Source organism: Ranitomeya imitator, chromosome 3, assembly GCF_032444005.1.
Source record: "Ranitomeya imitator isolate aRanImi1 chromosome 3, aRanImi1.pri, whole genome shotgun sequence".
Classification (NCBI taxonomy): Eukaryota; Metazoa; Chordata; class Amphibia; order Anura; family Dendrobatidae; genus Ranitomeya; species Ranitomeya imitator.
Genome location: NC_091284.1, coordinates 586990798 through 587008007, shown reverse-complemented (window position 1 = coordinate 587008007; position 17210 = coordinate 586990798). Strand labels below are relative to the sequence as shown.

At 43.4% G+C, this 17210-nt stretch overlaps 1 protein-coding gene across 1 annotated transcript in view; it reads right to left on the bottom strand.

The window, feature by feature from the left end:
- The window catches only part of DCT (dopachrome tautomerase), a 71177-nt gene that overhangs the window by 25520 nt on the left and 28447 nt on the right, over positions 1–17210 (bottom strand). The window lies entirely within an intron of this gene.

The window sequence follows — 17210 nt, the reverse complement described above, 5'->3', positions numbered from 1 at the left end:
GCTAGATTCCGATACAGCTGACTGCATTGATGAGAGGAATCATCACGCTCCCTCTCCCTTCTTTCCCCTTTCAGCATCTGACATCCCTGACGCAGACATTGACATGGGTGCGTGATGATGTCACTACTTGGCCCCGCAGTCCAGAGATGTGCGGGCTCTCAGAGCAGCATAATGGGGTTGCATTATTCTATAGCGTCTGCCTATGGGAGGCTGCACTACACTAGAATGTGCCTATGGGGGGTGCATTATATTCTATAGAGTCTGCCTATGGGGGGTGCATTATACTATATTGAGAACCATCTGGTGCATTATACTATATGGAGGCTATCTAGGGGGCCATCATACAGTGTGGAGATCACAGTGAGGGGGGCCATCATACAGTTTTGGGGATACTGAGGTCAGTATATATAAAATGAGGGGGCATTATACGGTGTATAAGAGCATCATACTGTGTATAGGGAAGCTTTACGGGGGGGGGGGGACTTGGGACATTATTAAGTGTAAAGTGGACACATTGTTATAGTGGGACTCAGGTTACTGTGACTTAAAGGGGCTCACAGAGGGCATTATTACTTTCTAGGGGGAAAAATGTGGGCACTGTTTTCTAGGGAATTTGCACCATTACTATTTTCTAGAGGGATGCTTTAGAATTTAAAGGGCATAAAGAACCACACACGCACACAATAGGTGCAGTAATAGGGAAACATATGGCAGCAGCAGTTCAGCATTGAGGTGTCATCAAGATAAGGCATTTGTGCAGGCTGGGAATAGTCCCATTGGAGACAGTGCTGAAAATGAGACATGAAATGTCTTTGTTGTAATATCTGCAACTGAGTCCTAGATGGAGAAGTTGTCATGTCGGTCTGGGCCAGATGGAAAAGACGTGAAAAGTCGAGGGGTTCAAGAGAGGCCTGGATGTCTTCCTGGAGCAGAACAATATTGTATCATACAATTATTAGATTCTGTAGAAGGACGTAGATCTGGGGATTTATTATGATGGAATATAGGCTGAACTGGATGGACAAATGTCTTTTTTCAGCCTCACTAACTAGGTTACTATGTAAAGTGAACGATTCCATCAGAAAGAACATCAGCTGTTAGTCACCATGTATAACTGTGCTGTAATCACTTATATGTTCCGTAGGACTGGTATCTACCACTGACCATATGGTGGTAATATCAATACTGGTCTTTATATAGAGATTATTTTCAGCAACAGCTAGGTCATTGCTGAGGTTCTCCTAAATCCATTATTATGGTGCATCACCAAGTTGTAATCAAGGCTGTCTAGTTAGAGGCCCCCCACCCCCCCCAAAACCAAAAGCCTTGCTACGCCTCTGAGCCATACCCATGACAAGTTCATTAGTGCACAGATCGGGCTTATTTTGCATGAATTGGAATCATACTGTACACTGGAGTATTACATGGAATATGTCCAATGGCTGCATCCCAAGTATAGCTAACATAGAAAAACTCAAGTTTTTCTATGTTAGCCGTTTTTGATATTCGAGTAGGACTTGCAAGTTGATGAGGACCCTTGACGTTGGGTTGCAAGCTTATCCATTTTGGCCAAAATTGTAACTAATACCTCATCTAATGTATTATATACATTTAATTTTTCATATTTTTTGCACTTTTTATCATCTTTTTGCAGGGTGCGGCAGGGCCCCTTTATGTTGTTTGTGTGTTGTATATAGAGTTAGGTCCATATATATTTGGACAGAGGCAACATTTTTCTAATTTTGGTTATAGACTTTACCACAATGAATTTTAAACAAAACAATTCAGATGCAGTTGAAGTTCAAGTGGGATTTCTACATCCTTTATGACATCATCGTCGCTGTGCCCGTCGCTGATTGGTCGAGGCCTGGCGGCGGGATTTCCAGGACAGAGACAGACAGACAGACAGACAGACCCTTAGGCAATTATATATATATATATATATAGACGGCCCGCCTGCTAATACTGTGGGCGTGATCAATAGGTTGTCCAGACACTGTGCATCACCCCTATCTGTGTGAATAGTGTCTTATGCAAGTCTTACCTGTGTGCATTTTTCCTACTAGGCAGCCAACCCCTCTAATGTTTGGGTGAGTGGGTGGTTGCTTTCATCAGTAGCTTGCACCTGTGCTGCTTTAGCATTTATTATCGGGGCCTGCTGCACCCTGTGAGTGCATTTGTCATTTGACAAGGTTTTGGTGAGTCTGCTCTTCATGTTCTGCTTCCCAAGTATGCAGGGCCGGCTCCAGGTTTGTGAGGGCCCCAGGCGAAAGAGTCTCAGTGGGCCCCCCCTTTAACACATACCCCGATTCATGATCGCATATAAACACAGCCATGTAGTATATAACACTGCCCACGTAGTATATAGCAGCCCATGTAGTATATAGCAGCCCACATAGCATATAGCAGCCCATGTAGTATATAGCACAGCCCACGTAGTATATAGCAGCGCTGTATACTACATGGCTGTGTTTATATGCGATCATGAATCGGGGTATGTGTTAAAGGGGGGGGGCCAACTGAGACTCTTTCGCCCGGGGCCCTCAAAAACCTGGAGCCGGCCCTGGCAGCGCAGCCCACGTAGTATATAGCAGTGCAGCCCACGTAGTATATAGCAGCAGCACCACTCACTCAGGCACTGGTAGGACTAGGAGCTCCTCCTGAATCTGCCTCATAACTTCAGCAGCACGGCAGCCAGCCAGGGGGGAGATCAGAGCAGAGAACGTGCTCTCTCCGCCCACAAACAATGTCACACTGGCTGCCTTCTCTTAACCCCTATGTGTGCCTGCCTGGCTGCACTCAGACAGAGTGAGAAGATGCTTGTGTCAGAGCTGGCACATAGGGGTTAAGAGAACGCAGCCAGCAGTGACTTTGTGGGCGGAGAGAGCATGTTATCTCCTGCTCTGCTCTCCCAGCTGTATCTATGACAGCGTGAGTGGGCCCCCCTCTCTCCCCAGGGCCCCGGCATTTGCCCAGGTGCGCCGGGTGCTGACGCCGGCCCTGCAAGTATGCCATAGTATAGTCCTACAGTACCATGTCACCCAAAGACTGCTGTACTGTAAAAGTAAGGCAAAGTAAGTGTGGAAGTAGAAACCAAGTACAGTTCTAGAAGCAGCTGAATAAAATAATGTATACTGGTTTGTCTGAGCTCAAAACACTGTTGCCATTTGGGGACTGGAGGCCTATAGACTTGTTTGCCATATGTTCTGTGAAAGCCTCAGGCACATATGTCAAAAAGACACTGGAAAGACAGTGTAACTGAACCCTTGGCTCAAGTTTTGCCCTCCCATCTAAGTCACACTCCATTTTGGGTGTTTATGTTCAGCTCAAACCATCACCTGCTTTACCAAAAGCAGAGTACAGATGCATCTAACAAAATTAGAATATCATCAAAAAGTTTGTTTATTTCAGTTCTTCAATACAAAAAGTGAAACTCATTATATAGAGTCATTAAAAACAGAGTGATCTATTGCAAGTGTATTTCTGTTAATGTTGATGATTATGGCTTACAGCCAATTAAAACCCAAAACTCATTATCTCAGTAAATTAGAATATTTTCTGACACCAGCTTGAAAAAATGATTTTAACATCTGAAATTTTGGCCTACTGAAATGTATGTTCAGTAAATGCACTCAATACTTGATCGGGGCTCTTTTTACATCAATTACTGCATCATTGCGGCGTGAAATGGAAGCGATCAGCCTGTGACACTGCTGAGGTGTTATGAAAGCCAAGGTTGCGTTAATAGCCTTCAGCTCGTTGGCATTGTTTGGTCTGGTGTCTCACCTTCCTCTTGACAATACCCCATAGATTCTCTATGGGGTTAAGGTCAGGCGAGTTTGCTGGCCAAACAAGCACAGTGATACTGTTTTTAAACCAGGTATTCGTACTTTTGGTAGTGTGGACAGGTGCCAAGTCCTGCTGGAGAATTAAATTTCTAGCTCCAAAAAGCAGAGGGAAGCATGAAGTGCTCTAAAATCTCCTGGTAGATGGTTGCACTGGCAATGGTCTGGATAAAACATGGTACCTATACCAGCAGATGACATGGCTTCCCAAACCATCACTGATTGTGGAAACTTCACACTAGACCTCAAGCAGCTTGGATTGTGTCTCTCCATTCTTCCTCCAGACTCTGGGACCTTGATTTACAAAGTCTAGTGTGAAGTATCCATAATCAATGATGGTTTCGGGAGCCATGTGATCTGCTGGTGTAGGTCCACTGTGTTTTATCAAGACCAAAGGCAGCGCAGCCATCTACCAGTAAGTTTTAGAGCACTTCATGATTCCCTCCGCCGACAAGATTTTTGGAAAAGGAAATGTAATTCTCCAGCAGGACTTGGCACCTGTCCACAATGCAAAAAGTACCAATACCTGGTTTAAAAACAGCAGTATCACTGTGCTTGATTGGCCAGCAAACTTGTCTGACCTTAACCCCATAGACAATATATGGGGTATTGTCAAGAGGAAGGTGAGAGACACCAGACCCAACAATGCAGATGAGCTGATGGCTGCTATCAAAGCAACCTGGGCTTCCATAACACCTCAGCAGTGCCACAGAATGATAGCCTCCATTCCACGCCGCATTGATGCAGTAATTGATACAAAAGGAGCCCCAATCAAGTATTGAGTGCATTTACTGAACATACATTTCAGTAGCCCAACATTTCGGATACACTTGAAATACATCACTTTGTTTGTAATGACTAATATATGATTTTCACTTTTTGTATTGAAGAACTAAAATAAATTAACTTTTTGAAGATATTCTAATTTTGTGAGATGCAATAATTGCCAGATCAGAATCATTACTACATTTTCCAGTAATTGAAACTTTTTTCAGAACACATTGTACTTTAATTTCATTGGTAAATTTAGGTTGCCTTGCATTTGTCACATTTTGTGAAGTTTAATGAAAAGAAACCAAAATGAACAATTTAAGCTTTGAATATTTATGTTCTTAAAAAAAAAAAAATGATATTTTGTTCTGATTGACTAAGTAAACATTTACTATATGTTTACTTTAGATTAGCATCACTTCTTGAAATTTAAATTTCTGAGGATATTAAATAGGATTAAATAGCCAGCAATTTTTTGTTTTTTAATTACAAGTGCAGATTTTAGAGATTAAATAGTAAAAATACAGGGAATGTTTGTTTAGGGATCGGGAAAGTTGACAGCACAGAGAGGAGAACTGCGACGGTGTCTGCAATGTGACAAGCTCCACTGTAATATCCATTGCCCCCTGAAACACGTGACTTTGATGAAACGTCCATAGAATCATAGAATGTTAGAGATGGGAGGGACCTACAAAGTCAGTGTCCAACCACTGCTCAATGCAGGATTCACCAAAACATCTCAGACAGATGTTTAGCCTCTGTTTGAAAACTTTCATTGAAGGAAAAACGACCATTAGAGGAGCAAACCTTTCAAGGTTCGCTTTGGTTCAAACATCCCGATATTCGCCGAACCCCATTGAATTCAATGGGAGGCAAAACCAAGAGCATAGACTAAACCTTAAGGGGGAGGGAGGGGGGCAAAAAGCTTCCCAAAAAGCTCAAATTAGGGAAAGACAACAGGAAAAATAGCATTAATTGACCCAGAGTAGAAATTTGATAACGGCACAGGAGCAGTCAGCCATAGGCTGTGCATGAGGTATCAGGGTCTGTGACAGCATGTATAGTTTTTAATTTACGGTAAGTTTAAAATTAAGACGAGGTGGGCGAGAGACCAATGTAAGCCTGCTTTGCTGGGAGGCCTAATACCTCATGCCATAGCTCAAACTCCTTTTCTGCTTAGCCACACAGGTGGCACAAATATCAGCTCAGTAAACAACAAATGTTAGGAACATGTAAGGATAGCTACACAGGTAGTTGACTGAAAGTAAGTGCAGGCCTGCCTGGGAGCCCTACTGCTGGAGGCAACACACATGAAGACCCAACATTAAAAAACAAAACAAAAAAAACAAACAAAAAATATTGTCACACATACCACTAAAATGGCATCAATTTCCCCAAAGCAGAAATAGTATAATGGACCTCTGACACCCCTTAAACTACAGGCAACTCACAAGATAGAGACCCAAATTCGGAGTCTCAACATTTCCAAAATGGTTTGTAACATCAGGAGCAGTAGCAACAGCAGGCACAGAAGCCATGACAAAGGTGTCAGACTGCAATAACGCAAGATCAACACACCACAGTAAAAACACCTAGTCTGTCCAGTCTGCAACTAGGGTGCAAAAGTCATTGGATATCATTGACTTGTTCATTTTGATGAAAGATAGGCAGTCTACACTTTCAGGGGACACGTTCTGAAAGAACGCTGGCTGCCGAACATGACAAAACCTCCAAGGCTTGACAGACGAGCTCAGGCAACTTTTCCATTTTTGAAGTCCAAAATGCAAAAGGGTCCAAACTCTACCTGATGACATTGATATTGGAGCTCGAGATACTCCTGCACCATCCTTTGCAGTCGTTCACAATGTGTCAGACTTGTACTCCGTTCTGCTGGTGCACAGGCTGCCGAGGGGGGCAGGTGCTGGAGGTCTGCATCTGGCAAATTTTAATCTCGTACAGTGGATCTAACAGAGTGGCAACACCATAGGCAGCACCATTTATAATCCTAACAATGCAGGTAACAAGAAGGCGCTCATGTGTTCGACAGAGGGGATCATTTTCCTCTTCATCTCCTGACTGTTGCATGCCCATCACCTCATCCTCCTCCATTTGTTCCTCAGCCACAGCACCTTCACTAACAGCTTGTCTGGTACCATGAGCCCCTACTCCCCCCTCCCCTCCACTTGATCACTGTAATCCGACTCCCATGGCACCCGCCTGTTCGACTACAATCCTCGAACTTAGAGATAGTTTTTCGCATCCTCCTGTTTCCATCTCTTCCTATGGGACCAACACCTCTTCCCGCAAACCTTTATTCACAGCATGTAGATGACCAGAATAGTGATGCCAATGGCATAGTCAGTGCTAACCATCTTAGTAGCCATTTCATAACTGTGTAGAAGGGTGCAAAGGTCCTTCATATGTGCCCACTCCGCAAGTGTGATTTCCAACACGTCCGGTCTAGCTTGGCTCAAGCTATGCAAAAGGATATACTGCCCAAGGGCTCATTGTTGCTGCCACAGTCACTGCAATATGTGGAGAGTGGAATTCAACAGTGTCAGCTCAGAGTCATCACATATGAAATGTTAACCGGTATGCCAAAAGCCCTCTGTAGCAATGCAAGTCGATGACCTGCGGGGTTTGATCTTTCAAAGTGAGCATATAATAGACCGTGCTTTCTGCTGCAGCGCATCTAAGCCAGGATAGTGGCAGAGAAATTTGCTGCACCACCAGGTTGAGGACGTATTCCTTCCATGGCTCGTGTGCGAGATTGCCCCAGCGTAGGGCTGCCACTAGGTCAACATCGTTATTGTACACTGTCTTCCTCCAGCTTCAGTGGAGACAGCCATTGCTCTAACTCAGCCTGGATACCTGTACACAACCCTTGAGCTATGTGACTGTGATCTCCAAGGCATATTTAATTTAAACACTACCTGATTGCGATGAGCCCTGGCTGTGCAGTACAGAGGTGGGGGAATTCTGTGCACTGTTCTGTCATTAAAGGTGAAGGTTTAGGGTGCAGATGGAGGCCATAGAAGAGTTTGATGAGGAAGAAGCAGTGGAAGAAGTGTTGGAATCCCAACACTTGCAGGATTGCAGGATAAACCTCTATACTTATGATTTATTTAGCAGCACCTTGTCCACACAGCCACCTGAGTCACCCAGTGGCCAGTCAGCGAGATATAGCACCCCTAGCCATGTTTCCTCATCAAGGTGCAAGTGGTGACATGCCCTCTGGCAAACAGATTTTTTTCAAGGAACAGGTGATATCTGCAACATGCTGGTGTAGCGCAGGCACAGCCTTCCTAGAGAAGTAATGGTGACTGTGCAACTGGTAGCTTTTAGAAACCGCCTGTATCCACCAAGCAGAAAGGCTAGTATAAATTGCAAATTAAGGGTGCACTCTTGCTGTATATCCTGAAGTAAAACGGGTGCAGAGCCAAATCCACTAATATATATAACCGAAAAAAAGAAAAAAGAATGGACTAAAACAGGCCTGCACAACCGTATAATATAGAAAAATAACACATTTTATTAAACACCACAAGAAAAACATAAAAACACTTAAAAATACAAAAATGTATATAACACCCTAATACATCCTGATGGAACTGCAACTACAAACATATACATATATAGACAGGCCTATATAATCATATAATGTCATATAGTAATATAAACACCACAAATCACTGGGAGATCAATATAATGCTCAAAACACGGGGGAGGCATACATGAAAACCCTAAACCCCCTATAAGCGGTTAAATACCCCAGAATGTGGCATGGAGAAAAAAAAAAACCTATCTCTCAGCTGGTAACGTATAGAATGTCCAGACAAAAGCCTAAAAAGACCCTATCAAGGCTCCCCTGTAGAAGGTGAAAAATGGCATGGTGCCAAAAATATACTCAGCTGGATCCGAGATCTGCTCACAGGGAGCAAAGAGGCCACAAAGGCAGGAATAGTGCTGCAGCTCCGTGTCACATAAATGGACGGCAAATAACAGAAAGGCAGCATTTCAGTGGCCAACAGATTGGAGATGGTGGAGTTCAAGTTCTTAGCTTTGGTATATGTAGAAGGAAACAGTATTTTACAAGACCAGAATGGCAGAACCAAGGGCTGGCTGCTGTGCTGAGAGAGGGTGTAGTAGGGTGGACAGGACAAACTGCTGGACCACGAGTGTGGTGCAGGCAGAGAGGTTATGGTTGATTGAGAAAAATGTGGTGCACTTGGTGAAACAAAAAACAGGCATCTCCACTTCTGTAACAGCTGACAGGCTTTCACGCACTCTGACTGTTGGGGATAAACAAGTGGAGGCTCTGCAGCCGGAGACCTGTGTGAGAACACTTAGATGTGGTTCATGGGATGGCTGATGGTTGGCAAGGCCTGCTAGTCTTCATTTTTTTGCAGCGAGATTCCCAGACTAACGCATGTGCTGGTTCAGGCACGTAGTAGTCAAATTATTGCAATTTTTGCCTCTACTGAGTCTTTTTAGCATGAGTTGGGTCATACTTTGTGGTCACAAAAAAAAGGCCCAGGCTAGGCAGCCCTTCCTGCCCCTATAAACTGCAGACTCATGACCACTGCTGCACACAGCCAGAGTTGTGGCTGAAGATGCAGTGCTTTTTTTGGTTGTATCACTCAGTGTCTGTGCGGCAGGCTGCAAAAACCTCCTCATCTTCCTCCTTCTCTGCCTCCTCTGCGGATCTACTCAGTTGGGTGCCTCTGGGTTCACTCAAGTGGGGGTCTGCAACCTCATCTGTTATGATCCGGTGACCTTGGAGCAGCATCAAAACTTTCACTGGAGTAAGTGGTAACTATACTGACCGCAAATCCTGATCTTAACACCGCAACTAGAAGTAGCCGTGGGGTGTGCCTAACAAATCCTAGACACCTCGACACAGCCGGAGGACTAAATACCCGTATAGATGGAAATAGGAATTCTACCTTGCCTCAGAGCAGAACCCCAAAGGATAGGCAGCCCCCCACAAATATTGGCTGTGAGTAGGAGAGGAAAGACACACACAGGCAGAAAACAGGATTTAGCACAAGAGGACACTCTAGCTAAAATAGGAAAGGATAGGACAGAGTACTGTGCGGTCAGTATTAAAACCCTTCCAAAAATATCCACAGCAGATTATACAAAAAATTCCTCCATCTAACTAGAGACGTGGAACGTATATCTGCAACTCCAGAGACTCCTACACTCAGAGCAGGAATACAATAAAAAAAACAAGCACACAGCTTGTGTGCCATAGAAAAAGAAACAGACTTATCTTTGCTGAATTGGCAGCTAAGCAGGAGAAGCTAGACAGAGGTCCAACACTTCCCAAGAAACATTGACAACTGGCAAGGACTAATGAGTCCTGCCAACCTAAATACCCCAGTCAGAATTGCAATCAGCAGATACACCTGTCCAGGACTGCAGCCCAGGGACAACTGCATTACCACCTACAACCACCGGAGGGAGCCTAAAAGCAGAATTCACAAAACTCATCATCCTCTCTGTTCTCCCACTCCTTGCCCTGAAAGTCACCCTCCTTCTCTTCCTGCCCTGACAGCACAGTAGATCAAGATTACCTCCAGCTTCAGGAGTTAAACTCTTGTGACAAAGGTCTGGATTCTGCTCAGACCTTACTTCAACCGTCAAGCCCATAGAATAGAATGCGTGAATAGCTCTGCAGACTCGTCCAGCTGTGTTTCCCCAGTTGGAGAGTTGTGACGAGGGGGGAAATAAAGAAAGATAATTAGGGAATTGTACTGTGTCATGACAAGGTGGAGGAAGAGGAGGAGAGGCAACTTAATGCAGCGCTTGCCATCCACTGGAGCACATGCTTTTTCTGGCCCTCCTCTACAAAATATACCCCTGTCAAAGAATGGGAGTCGAGTAGCCCATCCAGTAACAGATATTTTTGGATACGACGAGATGGTTTTTGATGTGTACGTGGGTTAGGTGGTATTATTATTGAAGGTTCTAGTGGACAAACAAGCCTATTCCCCCTTCCACCAAGACCTCACTTTTCTCCACTCATGTTGGATGTAACCTCCCCCTATTTTAAACCAGCTATTTCATAACTATGTCCAGAACCATCAGTCACCTGTCACTAAATTAACAATCAGTATTTATTTGCTGAGAGTGTGCTTGCACAACAATATTACCCCAAACGATTTTGATCAGGAAATGTGGACTCATGCCTGCACAGCACTATTAGAGCCAACTAGTTAGATGCTGGAAGGTTGATTTTACACAAGATCCCATCTTACAACAGTCTCTTAGCAATAGCCTCTCTCCCCCACCCATCATACAGCATTACCATCCTAGCCAACGTTCTAACAAAAGCATTAGTGTAAACGCAATCATTTACCGAACTATGCCTGAATTTTGCCAACTTTGGGAAAATGCTCGGAAATCCAAACAAGAATGCGCTACATTCGTGCCAAATTTGAGATTGACGAACGTTTTCTCAAACAAGTTTGCTCGTCTCTACTTATCACCTCTCATGGCAGCCTGTTCTACTCATTGATCAACCTCATTCAAAGTTTTCTAATATCTAATCTGTATCTTCTCCCTTTGTTTCATTCCATTGCTTCTCATGTTTCCTTGTCCAAATGAGAATAAGGATGATCCCTCTACATTGACACCCCTTCAGATATTTGTTGACAGCCATTAAGTCTCCTCTTAGCCTTTTTTGCAAGCTAAACACTCCCAGATCTTTTAACCCCCATTCGCACCTTAGACCAGGAGATTTAAATTTATTTAAATTAGTCAAGTGTTCCCTTACCATATCTTTTCATAGATTGGATTTGTGCTATCGAATGAGTAAAAGAATCCACACTGTGGAGATCAGATATGTTAATTTGCTTTCTTAGAGAACACAGAAGCAAAATAGGAGTTTAAAGGTTCGACCTTCTCGTCATTGACCACTTCACCCGTCTCATCCTGTAAAAATCCTACAGCACCTTGGACTTTACTTTTGACATACTCGTAAAATCTTTTTTTTTATTTTTTTATTGCTTTTGGTCTCTAACTGAATCATTTACTACATTGAGGCAAATAGAGTCACTTTGCACTCAGTTCTTTGGCAGTGTCCATCTTCTAAACTCCTCCCCAAAGAAACCAAACCCAAAGCTATGTGCACACGTTGCGGATTTTACTGCGGATCTGCAGTGGATTTGATGCTGCGGATCTGCAGCTGTTTTCCCATGCATTGTACAGTACCATGTAAATGTATGGAAAACAAAATCCGCAGTGCACATGCTGCAGAAAAAAAAAACGAGCGGAAATGCAGCGTTTTTTCCACAGCATGTCAATTCTTTATGCAGATTCCGGGTTACACCTGCTCCTCAATAGGAACCCGCAGGTGTAAAACCACAGGTGGAAGCCGCACAAAAACCGCGGTAAATCTGCGGGTTATCCGCAGTGCGGTTTACATGCAGATTTTGCAAAAACAGTGTGGAAAAATCCGCACACCAATCTACAACGTGTGCACATAGCCTTAAATCGGGACTGCTTCACTTTCCAAACAGGAGAAAAAAGTGGGATTCCATGTTACGAGCAGCACAAAGGCTCTAAAAAAAGCAAACAAAAAAAAACCACGACATTGATCCCCAAATAAGAGCCAGTGAAATCTATGCACCCAAATCTAAACAGCCCCTCAACTAGCATCCACATGTTTAGCTTTACTGTAGTGGGAAAAGCCTACTTAAGTGTCTTCAGAAACAAGCTGAGCACAATGTTTTTTACTCTGCAACATCCACTGCATGCTTTTTTCTTCCCCGGAAAACATCTGTGGATCCAAAATAGTCACTGCACCCTCACTGCACCCATAGATTAATTATTTGAGGAGTTTAGTTTAAAAAAGTGAGATGGGGGATTGGAATGGAGTCCACAAACTATTCCAGCAAATCTGCATTACAAAAGTTAGATGGTGCTCCTGCCTTCTCAGCCCTGCCTTGTGGCCAATTTCCAACATCACAGTGTTTGAGAAATTGTGTAAAACAATGGGGTCAATTTTCTCCCAGTACATTGTGACAGTTTTAAGGAAGACTTTAAATCCATCTAGTTCAACCCATAGCCTAACCTAACATGCCCCAACATGTTGATCCAGAGGAATGGAAAAAAAACCCATGTGGCAAAGAGTAGGCTCCACATTGGGGAAAAAAATTCCTTCCCGACTCCACATACGGCAATCAGACTAGTTCCCTGGATCAACGCCCTATCAAGGAATCTAGTATATATACCCTGCAACATTATACTTTTCAAGAAAGGTATCCAATCCCATCTTAAATTTAAGTAATGAATCACTCATTACAACATCATACGGCAGAGAGTTCCATAGTCTCACTGCTCTTACAGTAAAGAATCTGCGTCTTATGATAAAACCTTGTTTCCTCCAGATGTAGATGATGCCCCCTTGTCCCCGTCTCAGGTATATGAGTAAAAAGATGATTAGAAAGGTCTTTGTTAGTAATGGGCGAGCATTAAATGCTCATGTGCTCGTTGCTCGGGTCGAACAAATTGGAATACTCGGGTACTCGACCAGAGCAACGAACTCCATGTAAGTCTATGGGAGACCCGAGTATTTTTACCGCGATCCCCCCCAAGGGTCCTTTTAAGGTCTAAAAACGTCTGAAAATGAGGTTAACACTGCTCAAATGACATGGGAACCTCATGTGGATCACCCCTGGAAGCATTCCTGACTCCTAGGTCACAGGTGTAAGCAATGTGGTCAGAGTTTCACGCCATTTTTACAGGTGCACCCAAAAACATATAAAAACGAAACTAAAATGGATTTTGCCTGGAAATATGTTAAGGTACATCCTTTCCAGGGTAATGACTTGTATATAAGGCAAAATAATTAACCCAAGACAAAAATGTTAATCCACCACTTAGGCTATGTTCACACGCACCATTTTTGATGCATTTTTCAATTTTAACATTGCTTTCAACCACTATAAATGCATTCACTGGGAAGTGTCATTGTAACATTTAACACCACTAGCTGGCCATGTGGTGTGTGACACATCTTGTTTCATTTATGAAGGAGGGACTCTTAAAGTCACAAAGCCTATTTTTAGAGGGACATCAGGTGGCATTAATATTCTTAAAGGGCCATTATTAAACAGTGTGACTCCTATGCCGTTATTGCCTATGCAGCGAGTGGCTGGCCTGGCAAGAATTATGATGCATCCCAATACCCATTTCACGAGAGGAACAGCAGGGCGTCCTGAAAATGTTGCATTGAATGCAAGGCCTGCCCTGCTACCAAGTCATATGCACCCCAATAAGCCTTTGAACCCAGGTACTGGATGGCCACAGGTAAACCCACTTTATATTCTTCAGTTGGTTCTGCCATACGGTTTCCTTAAACATTGAATGCAAGGGCTGCCTTGATCCAAATTTGCACACACCACAACCTCCCCCTTGGAAGAAACATGGAGGAGAGACTCAAAATAACTGTCCTATTACAAAGGAGCGGGTCTCCTAGACTCGTAATGCCCATACACTAAGTGCATGGGCTGACAAACATTTTCCCCTGGGGGAGTATGCAAATTGTCTCTTCAGAGAGGAAGAGGACTAGAACTCTAGTGCCACCTATTGGAAGTAGCAATCCTAACAGTCAATGTCGACCCTTTAACGAGCCTTATCACATGACTTAGCATAATAGCCAAACCAGAATCTCAATTTGCAGACACTGTTGTTTCGGGGTACCGCCCCTAGTCAGTGCAAAGTGGAGATCTGGTTTGGCTGAGTGAGAGGCATCTGACCGGGATCCAAGAAGTATCGTTTTTTTGCTTATCATGTCACTCTCCACAAGGAGAAACGATACTTCTTGGATCCCCTGGGGGAGTAAAATTTGTTTTGGTTTAAAATTTGTAACAGGCATCATAAGAACACCCTTGCACAAAAATTTAGTGACTTTTGAATCACGGAATACATTCACCCTGGTGTTCTAGTGGTTGTGGATGATGAAGAGGATGATAACACCAAACAGACCAAATCAGGAAGCTTATACCCATGTGTGGTTTTGAAGAGGTGCATGAGCATACACCTCCAAAAAAAAAGACAATGTATTTGAGGTTATGTTTCACTGTTTTCATTCGGTGGTGTACAGAAGTCTTGCAAATCACTCACTGAAAAATAGAATAAAATCTTGTTCTTTATTATATGCAAACTGCCTCTTCAGAGAAAAAGAGGACTTAAACTCTATAGCGCCACCTGTTGGAAGTAGTGATCCTACAAGTCAATCAACCCTTTAATGAGTCGCGCAATATGGCTTAGGATAAAAGCCAAATCAGTATCTCAATTCGCAGACATGGGTGTTTTGGGCTGTTGGCCCTCGTTTGTACAAGCATGAGAACTGATTTGGCTAGATAAGAGGCTCTTGACTGGGGTCTGAGGGGCAATGTTTGTCCTTTATTAGTGCATCAAGCCAACACGTTTCATGCAGTACTGCCCCAAGTCATAGCATAATAAAAAACACATTACAATACAATATATAAAAAGGCACATAAACGGCTACATCCAATCACAATACATGTCAATTAACCATATTTCAAAGACCCGAGTACCCATTGGACAAAGACACACACCTGCCCAACCTGAGTGTTATACAAATGTTATAGCCACTAAGTCTATATACAATATTGCAAATACATCGTACGTATAATTATATATGAAATATGGTTAATTGACATGTATTGTGATTGGATGTAGCCGTTTATGTGCCTTTTTATATATTGTATTGTAATGTGTTTTTTATTATGCTATGACTTGGGGCAGTACTGCATGAAACGTGTTGGCTTGATGCACTAATAAAGGACAAACATTGCCCCTCAGACCCCAGTATATATATATATATATATATACACACACACATACATATACACATACATACAGTGCAGACCAAAGGTTTGGACACCTCAATTAAAGATATTTCTGGATTTTCATGACTATGAAAATTGTATATTCAAACTGAAGGCATCAAAACTGTGAATTAACACATGTGGAATTATATACATAAAGAAGTGTGAGAACTGAAATTATGTCTTATATTCTAGGTTCATCAAAGTAGCCACCTTTTGCTTTGATGACTGCTTTGCACACTCCTGTAATTCTCTTCATGAGCTTCAAGAGGTAGTCGCCGGGAATGGTCTTCCGACAATCTTGAAGGCGTTCCCACAGATGCTTAGCACTTGTTGGCCCTTTTGCCTTCACTCTGCGGTCCAGCACACCCCAAACCATCTCGATTGGGTTCAGGTCTGGTGACTGTGGAGGCCAGGTCATCTGGCGTAGCACCCCATCACTCTCCTTGGTCAAATAGCCCTTACACAGCCTGGAGGTGTGTTTAGGGTCATTGTCCTGTTGAAACATAAATGATGGTCCAACTAAATGCAAACTGGATGGAATAGCATGCCGCTGCAAGATGCTGTGGTACCCATGCTGGTTCAGTATGCCTTCAATTTTGAATAAATCCCCAACAGTGTCACCAGCAAAGCACCCCCACACCATCTCCTCCATGCATCACGGTGGGAACCAGGCATGTAGTGTCCATCCGTTCACCTTTTCTGCATCGCACAAAGACACGGTGGTTGGAACCAAAGATCTCAAATTTGGACTCATCAGACCAAAGCACAGATTTCCACTGGTCTAATGTCCATTCCTTGTGTTCTTTAGCAAAAACAAGTCTCTTCTCTCTTGTTGCCCGTCCTTAGCAGTGGTTTCCTAGCAGCTATTTTACCATGAAGGCCTGCTGCACAAAGTCTCCTCTTAACAGTTGTTGTAGACAGGGGTGGATTAAGGGTAGCCAGGGCCCCGGGCTGTTCAGACACTGTGGGCCCCCCCGGTCATGTGACGGGGGTCATGTGACGGGGGTCATGTGACGGGGGTCATGTGACGGGGGTCATGTGACGGGGGTCATGTGACGGGGGTCATGTGACGGGGGTCATGTGACGGGGGTCATGTGACGGGGGTCATGATATACCCGAACCAGATTACTCCAGAAAAATGGCCGGGCCCTACTCTACTGTAACCTATTAAATATTTGTTAAAATCTGCAATACAATTTAGGTGTATTTTGACCAATAATATCACATACAAGGAACAAATACCACCCTACCATGACCAGACCACAAATTACAACCACAGTGATCAAATAATATCACATACAAGGAACACCGCACCATGACCAGACCACAAATTACAACCACTTGGTGACCAAATAGCACATACAAGGGACAAATACCACAACACCATTTCCAGACCACATTTTACCACCACATAGTGACTGAATACTACAATACTGATCAGTAATAAAAAAATAAAACAACAAAATACTGTCACCATAACTGCCAATATTCACAGGAGATCTGTAATTGGTATGCAGTGTCTGTGTAGAGGTTATACAGTGATCACTGGCGACATTATACACAGGAGCTCTGTATATGGTTTACAGCAGGGGTGTCAAACTGCATTCCTCGAGGGCCGCAAACAGGTCATGTTTTCAGGATTTCCTTGTATTGCACAGGTGATAATTTAATCACCTGCACAGAATGATTCCAGCACCTTGTGTAATACAAAGGAAATCTTGAAAAC